Consider the following 8,887-nt stretch of genomic DNA (forward strand, 5'->3'; position numbering starts at 1 on the left):
TTGAACAAAGATGTTGGAAGCATATTGATTTTATCAATATACACTTGATATTTATAACATTTTCTAACATATTCAGTTCTATTTATAATCAACTAAAAGTACCATGATCATAATATTTGTCTGGTCATCATATGCCCATTAAAGTATATAGCATAAATTTCATCATGGACTTCTTATATCGTTTTCTTAGTTTATATTGTGTTTAGAATTTGTAACAAGGTTTCATCAAAAGCTCTTTTGTATACGATTTTATCATCCAAGTAGTAATCCACTTCCATCTTTCTTAAAGTTTATTAGTCCATTTTAGATTCCCTCAATGGGCATTCTTGACATTTGATTTATTGTGCAACATCATAGTATTATGGTTTTTCATCTACTTTCCCTTTGATTAAGCAATAATGAACTAATGAGTTTCTAATTTCAATGCAAATAGGTTGTCCTTAAAATCAATTTTAGTCATTAAAGTTAAAGTTATTAGAGTTGTACATCGATTCTTATCTCAACTTATTCTGCAAACTTGGTGAAGTATTTTTTAGAAAGTTTTAACTTTTTATCTTTAGTTTGTCAGTCACCTTTCACTTAACAAATTACCAATATTGAATCATCATATATGTCAGTCACCTTTCACTTAACAAATTACCAATATTGAATCATCATATATGTCAATCTTGACTCATATTTCTAAAACAATTTTTAAATCATAAATACAAGTCTTATACCCTGTCATATTGTTGTTAAATTTAAATTATAGTTTTATAGAGATGGGGTATTATCTCTTATTTAGAAAAATCATCACTGCCCTAAACCATTCCCAAAGACATTCACAACAACATTAAAATACATGCTTTGCCATTCATCTTTCATATCATCTATTTTTGCATTTATCACCATGATATCCTTGTCTAGGAAATTTGAATTTTAAAAGCATGTGGTCATTAATTGCATTGTATACTAGATGATCAACAATCACACTACCTTTTAAATTATTTTTCTATTTATATAAATGATATTATTTTCAGCCAACGACACTTGTCATCCTACTGTTTAACTTGAAAGGTAAGGCTTTTAAAAAATGTACTTGAAAGTGTTTATCTTCGAGATAAGTCATGTGGTGTAGTAAGCACGTATTGATGAAGTCGCCAAGCACTTTATACTATACCACATCTTAGTTTTTCTAATATGCTATAACAAGACTCACATTACGGTAGTAAATGGCTTGTTACTTTCTTCTAAAATATCATATTAGTCCAATAAACAACTTGTGGCAACTTCAATGATTATCAGATATAAGGTAAGAGGTCTTTCATATATAGGTAGGACTAAAAAAGGTGGCTTAGGTAGATACTATTTGATCTTATTAAAGGTTTTCTAACATTATACATCCTATTTTCTTGGATTTTTTTTCAAAAAAGATGAAAGGTAAGCTTAAATATAATGGTTAATTAAGAAATAAATTGAGCTTTACAGTTTAGCTATCCTACAAAACTTTAGATATCCTTCTCAATGATTGGTATCAAGATTGCCTTTATAGATTTAATCTTATTAATATCAATATCATACCCTTATTTTTAACAATAAAGCCAAGTAACTTTTTGGAGATGATGCTGAAAATACACTTTATAGGATTCAACTTTAATTGATACCTTAGGATTTAGAAGTGGTCCTTCCCTTATATGAATTTGGTGATTATATCATCCACACGCACCTTAATTTCTTTGTGTACCATATCATGGAATAATATAACCATTACTCATTGATAAATTGCCTTGACATTCTTTAACCTAAATAGCATGACTTTATAACAATAAGTTCTCTATGGTATAATAAAAGTGGTTTTTTTTCCACCGTGATTTGATTTTACCTTAAAAATCCATCCATAAAGAAATATGAGGGATTCTTAGTAGAATTTTTCACAATAATTTCAATATGAGGTAAGGAAAAATCATTTTTGGAACTTACTTTGTTCAAATCTTAAAAGTTGACACATTCTTATCTTGTAGAGACCTAGCCTCCCATTACTTATATCCTCCTTCTTCACCTTGATTAATATCTATGGCCTCATTATTCTTAACTTTTGTTTCATTAGCCTGCCACCTAGTATTAATAAGAGTTCATGCACTATTATATTTATATCTACCTCAAACATGTTAGCTAAAGATGAGGAAAATATATCAATATTTTTTTAAACAACTTAATCCAATTGCTTTTTTCTTTAACTAAATTTAGAGTTCTAACCTTTTGTTCTTTTGTATTCTTATTTGAACCTATATTGACTTGTTCCAACTTTTTCTAATTTAATTTTATGGCATACTTTGATTGTTCTACTAACCTAATAAACTCCTCAACATTATTATCCTCACATTCTTCTTCATTAATTACAATTAAAATTTCACCAAAATTAGGCCAAATATCAATGTAATGATTTTATAATTTTAAAAAAATGAGCACTTTTAGAATCCCTAAAAATGGAAAGTATAAGGAATAATCAAGTTATAAATAAAAAGAAAGAAATAACAAGCTTTAATAAATGACACAAAAATGCATGATTTTTGGATAAAAACTATATGATCTCATTAATATAAAAATAAACTATTTTCATATTTAATCTTTATTTTTAATTATTTTTTCCTACTTAGCTTAGAGCTTTTAATTTAATTAGTATTTTACTATTTAAAAATCCTAATGCTAGAAGGACTTTATTAATTAGGTAACTTTTAATTATGAATCCTTTCATGTAAAGAATTTTAGTACTAATATAAATAAGCATGTTTAATGTACTATGTTGACTAGTATTAAAATCTTAATAAAAATATCATAGAATTTTCTCTAGATTTCACTACAATTTGGTTTGTAATATCAGGTTTACAACTCTAATTTTATCTTTGCTATACGCTATATCAAATAGTATCAAAATGGGTCAACATCTAGATAGATGACGAATAGTGAAGAGAATCGTAGAGTAGTTTATAACAATCATCTCCATAATGGTGATTAGAGGATGCAAGTTATTTAGGATCAGTTAGATCATCATTCAGTCTTGATAGTAGCTTTAGATAGGCAAATGCAAACTGAGTTTGAAGACATCAATACTAGAGTTGATGGCATTACAACTAGGCTTGAGGTGCTAAGGTTGTATAAAAATATAAATTGGGGAAGAAAAAAGGCATGCGTTAAGGATGATGCTCGCGACTAACCTGTCCCTAAACCAGCTAATACAAATCCTCATGGCCAATATGACTATGAAAATTCATCTAATGAAGAAGATCGAGGTAAGGTTGTTAGAAATAATAGGTATGATTAAGATTACCATATGAAGGTTAAGATTATTTTTTTATGGTGATTTAGGAATAGAGGAGTTCCTTGATTGATTAGCTGAATGTGATTAATTATATGAATAGACACAAATTTCAAAATTAAGGATGGTAAAAATTATAGGATTTAAATTAAAGTATGGGCTCTTTGTATGATATGATAACCTATTGGAAACTAGGAGATGAAGGTAAAAAACTTATTGAGACTTAAGAGTGGATAAAATAGTTGTTGAGGGGTAGTTTTTGCCTCCTAATTATTATCAGTTTTTGTTCTATAAGTATCATAGATGTTCCCAAGATTCTCAAACCGTGTATAAATATACAATGAAAGTTCTATGCCTACTTAAGTAAAATAATCTGTAAGAAACTAATTGGCAATAGGTTGCTAGGTGCGTAAAGGGGATGAAATATGTTATTATATAAAATTAGGCTTTAAATGATACTAAATATTACATAAGCATAAAATATAGCTTTGAATGCAAAAATGTTAATGCAAGATAGAACTAATACGATATTTTATCAGTAAATTAGGGTTGTTACCATTAAGCCTTGACTTATACTTATTGAAAAGGCTAAACTACCATAGATAAACATTCAATTCAAGTAAGCTACTATCAACTATAGCTATATAAAAATAGGCCTTAAACAATTCTTAATAAGGATTTGTCGTGCAGAAGATGTTAGAAATTCTTGTTCCACAGCATGATTAAGAAAAGACAACAACTTATCATAATAACCATTAACATTTAACAAACCTATGGGTTTATGGTAAATGTGCAGTTGAGCCCAAGATGAAATATGAAAGATCTCTTCCAATGTACCTAGACCACCTGGTAAAGCAATGAAAGCATCAGCATGGTTAAACATTGCATTCATTCGAGCCGACATTGTGGAGACCTGAAGTTCCTCTCCAATTGTTTTTCCAATGATGTCCCCTTGTGCCAAAGCTTCAGGGACGACTCCTAAAACTTGACTACCTCCTAAAAATGCAGCTATTGACACACCTCCCATTAACCCAAGACTGCCTCCCCCATACACTAAATGAATCTTTCTCTCAGCTAGCACCTGACCAAGATGATTTGCTGATTCTAAAAACTCCTTTTCTTTCCCAGGACTAGATCCACCGAAAACACAAATATTTCTTATATGATGACCTGAGGAACTTGCCATTTCTACACACTTCTGTATTTGTTGAATGTATGGGTTGAGTAGAAATGAAAGGAAGGAAAAGAGGGTTTTATAGATGAGAAAGTAGAAAGGCAATCATAACATCTATATGTAGGCCAGCTAGAGTCTCACACACTCTCTCTCTCTTTTTATTTATTTATTTACTTTTGAAAAAAAACATGTGTATGTACAGGTAGTTGTGATTGTGGCTCACATCTTCCCTTGGTTTTACGTCCAAGAACGGCTTAAACGCCCTCTATGGGTCGGGGATAGGCTTCCCATCCAGTTTTCTTAAAAACTGGCAAACAGGGTCTTTTTTAGTCAGATTCCCAAGACTAAGTCGATCATGTTCTTTATGAAATAGTGGCCATAAATCATGAATTGCACGATGCACATCTCCACTAGGATGCGTCTCAAGAGTCAATAGAAGATTATCTAAAGACTCCTTACTCAGGCCATCCTTAATGAATTGTATTTTATCTTCACGGTTTATAGATACCATTCCTAAAGAACGACATTGTGTATTACAAGTCCATCTAGCACATCGATGACAGACTTCTAGTCGTTTTGCACGACGTTTCTTTGCAAAAGTGCTTTTACCTGTTCCAGGCATGTGTGAAATAAAGAAATTAGAGGACTCACCTGATAATCGGACCTTTGCTTCAATCAACCAACGAATATCTTCAGGAATTCCATGATTCATTAACAATCTCAATCTTGCACATCTAGCACGGTAAATTTTTGTAATCGCATTCTGAGGCAGAGCGGGAAAATACTTTTTCAATTTTTCAAGATTAGTGTCCATTTTCAAATGAGAATTAGAAGAGAGATTCAAAGAATTGCACAAATATATACACAAATATCAGTTATTGTGGGAAACTGAAAGAACCGACTTAAGTCACGGAGTACCGTTATCCGCCATTTGACCGGGGTGAGAGAAACTAGCAAAAATCACTCAAAAAGAAACACAAAAACAATGTGAGAAAAACAAAATAATCAACCTTTATCTACAAGATCATTCAAACCAGCTGATTCATTTTCACTAGGAAAATTATCAAAGTAAGCTTTCAAACGATGTCCATTTTCCTTAAAATCATTGTCATTCATTGAATTCTCAATATCACAGGCCCCATAAGGATTGGTCCATCTTAATCTTAGCTCTTTAGGGAATGCATAGAGTTGAGAATCATAAAACAAAACTTTTTGACCAGTGTCAATTTTTTGACAATTTTCACAAGTTTTGCAGAATGCATGTGTGTCCTTGAACATGGTGGGCCAATAAAATCCATTTTGAAAGATTTTTGCAGCAGTCTTTTTTGACGAGAAATAACTTCCACATGCTTCAGAATGACAAAGTTTAATGACACTACTTACCTCATTGTCGGGAATGAATCTTTGAAATATTTGATCAGGACAATATTTGAATAAGTTAGGGTCATCACAATAAAAGCTCTTCACTTCGTTCAAAAACTTTTCTTTGTCTTGGGTACTCCAATCAGCTAGCAAATCTCCTAAAGCAAGAAAATTAATATTTTTATCATACCAAGGCATTGAACTAAGAGAAAGTAAGGATTTGTTAGGAAAGTAATCATCGATTGGTGTGATGTCAGATGTCGAATCTGTTGTCACTGTTGACAAAAGATTCGCATCAACATTTTCGGTGCTTGTTTCATTCGTGATTTCTTCCTCAGAATAAACCATTTGCAAATCTTCAGTTTCATCCAATTCATTTTTACTTAAAGTAGATTCAAGTTGATCATAAACTAATTCATCAATATGATCTACTTCTTGTAAATCATTATCATCTCCAGGTTGCTTGCAAATGTTGAAAATATTCATCTCCAATGTCATGTTTCCAAATGATAGCTTCATCAGTCCATTCCTACAATTAATCAATGCGTTAGAGGTTGCAAGAAACGGACGTCCTAAAATAACAGGAAATGAATTACATGCTTCAACAGGTTCTGTGTCCAAGACAATAAAATCCACAGGATAAATGAATTTATCGACTTGTACTAACACATCTTCAATTATTCCTCTAGGCACTTTTACAGATCTATCGGCAAGTAAAAGAGATATAGAAGTTGGTTTTAACTCACCTAGATTGAGACTCTGAAAAACTGAATATGGAAGTAAATTCACACTAGCACCAAGATCAAGTAAGGCTCTTTCAATTTTATGCTCTCCAATAAAGCAAGAAATTGTAGGACAACCAGGGTCTTTATATTTCAAAGCATTATTATTCTGAAGAATAGCACTTACTTGTTCGGCTAGAAAGGCTTTCTTTTTCACATTCAGTTTCCTCTTCACAGTGCATAGATCTTTCAAAAATTTAGCATAGGAAGGAACCTGTTTAATAGCATCCAGCAAAGGTATATTGATCCTTACCTGTTTGAAAATTTCATAAATTTCAGAATTGTGATTGACTTTCCTTTGTTTGGTCATGGCTTGAGGAAATGGAAGTGCTGGCGGTGAATCAGTCGTTTCTTTGCAATTTTCAGATTCAACCCCTTCCTTACCCTCAAAGATTGACTCATCATCTTTCTCATAAGGTTCAAGAGAGGGTTTTTCAATAACCTTACCACTGCGCAGAGTAGTGACTGATTTGACTTGATCCATGTGTTGGCTTCCGGAACTACTTGCATTTGCATTGTATTGCCCTTTGGGATTTTGTTGTGTTTGAGATGGAAACTTACCTTTCTCTTGGAAACTGAGAGCAGATGTTAATTTTGCAAGAGTATCTTTAAAATCTGTCATGTTTTGAGCAAGTTGAGTATTGATTGTCTCTTGCTTTTCAATGAATGCATGCAATGTTTCCTCAAGATTTCTTCTAGGAGGTGGAGCATAAGGAGGTGCATATCCATGAGAATTTTGGAAATTATGGTGTGCTTGAAACGGTGGTTGTGAAGTTTGTGCATTGTCACTCTTCCAACTGAAATTTGGGTGATTCCTCCAACCAGGGTTGTATGTTTGGGAGTATGGGTTGTGGTTGGCCCTTTGAAAACTGTTTAAAGCATGGGCTTGTTCATGGAGACATTCTTTAAAAGAAGGCAAGGTTGGACAATCGTTGGTTGAGTGTTCATTTGTTTCACAGATTTGACACACAATGTTTTCAACAGATTTTAATTGACCACTCTTTTTCAATTCTAGTGCCTCGACTTTTCTAGCTAAAGATGCAAACTTGGCTTGAAGGTCATGATCTTCCCTAAGGTTGTACATACCTCCACTAGATGTATGAGGTTGAGTTTTACTCGGTGCCTCACAAGTACCCGCGGTGTCCCAATTTTGAGCATTTTCAGCTAACAAGTCTAAGTACTCCATTGCTTCATCAGGGTCTTTATCTTCAAAAGTTCCATTGCACATCAATTCAACCATTTGCCTATCTTTAGGTGTTAACCCTTCATAGAAATGTGAAACCAATCTCCATGTTTCAAAACCATGATGAGGGCAAGTACTAAGCAAGTCTCGATACCTATCCCAACATTGGTAAAATGTTTCTCCTGGTTTTTGAGTGAAAGTGGTGATTTGTCTCTTGAAAGAGTTTGTTCTATGAGATGGAAAAAACTTCTTTAAAAACTGTTGTTGCATTTCATCCCAAGCACGAATGGATCCTGGTCTTAAATTTTGTAGCCATGTTTTAGCTTTATCTTTTAATGAAAAAGGAAAAAGCTTTAATCTAATGGTGTTCATGCTACAATTTAAATTATTATATGTGTTGCAGACCTCCTCAAATTCCCTTAAATGCAAGTATGGATTTTCCAATTCCAAACCATGAAAAGAAGGTAAAAGTTGAATAATACCTGGTTTAAAATTAAAATGAGATGCATCAGGAGGAAAAACTATGCATGATGGTGCACTTGTTCTTGTGGGATTCATGTGGTCTCTAAGTGTTCTAGCACGGTTATTCTCATTATTCTCATTATGAAGTGATTGATTATCTTCTTCGGCCATATTTTCTGAAAATGATGAGGATACCCTACAAAGTCTACCACTTGATGTACGTGACCACACTCTCATGCACGTGTAGGAATAAAATAAAAAGAAGAACAAGAAAGCAAAAGAAGGAGGAAGAAAACAAAATAAAAAGAAACAAAAGAAAAGAAACAAAGTTATATACAAGAAAAGTGAAAAGAGAAAATAAAATAAATACTATAATTTATACAAGAACTTACCTCCCCGGCAACGGCGCCAAAAACTTGACACGACTAAAAGATTGATGTCTTCTCCCAAGTGCAGGAGTGTCGAAGTAATAAATAACCCGGCAAGACCGGGGTCGAACCACAGGGAGGTTAATTGTACAAATTATAAACAACAATTATAAAACAACAATAACAACAACAACAATAGTAATAATAATAATAATAATAATAATAATAATAATAGTAGTAGTAGTAGTAGTAGTAGTAGTA

This window comes from Populus euphratica, unplaced genomic scaffold (genome assembly GCF_000495115.2).
Source record: "Populus euphratica unplaced genomic scaffold, PopEup_1.0 scaffold517.1, whole genome shotgun sequence".
Lineage (NCBI taxonomy): Eukaryota > Viridiplantae > Streptophyta > Magnoliopsida > Malpighiales > Salicaceae > Populus > Populus euphratica.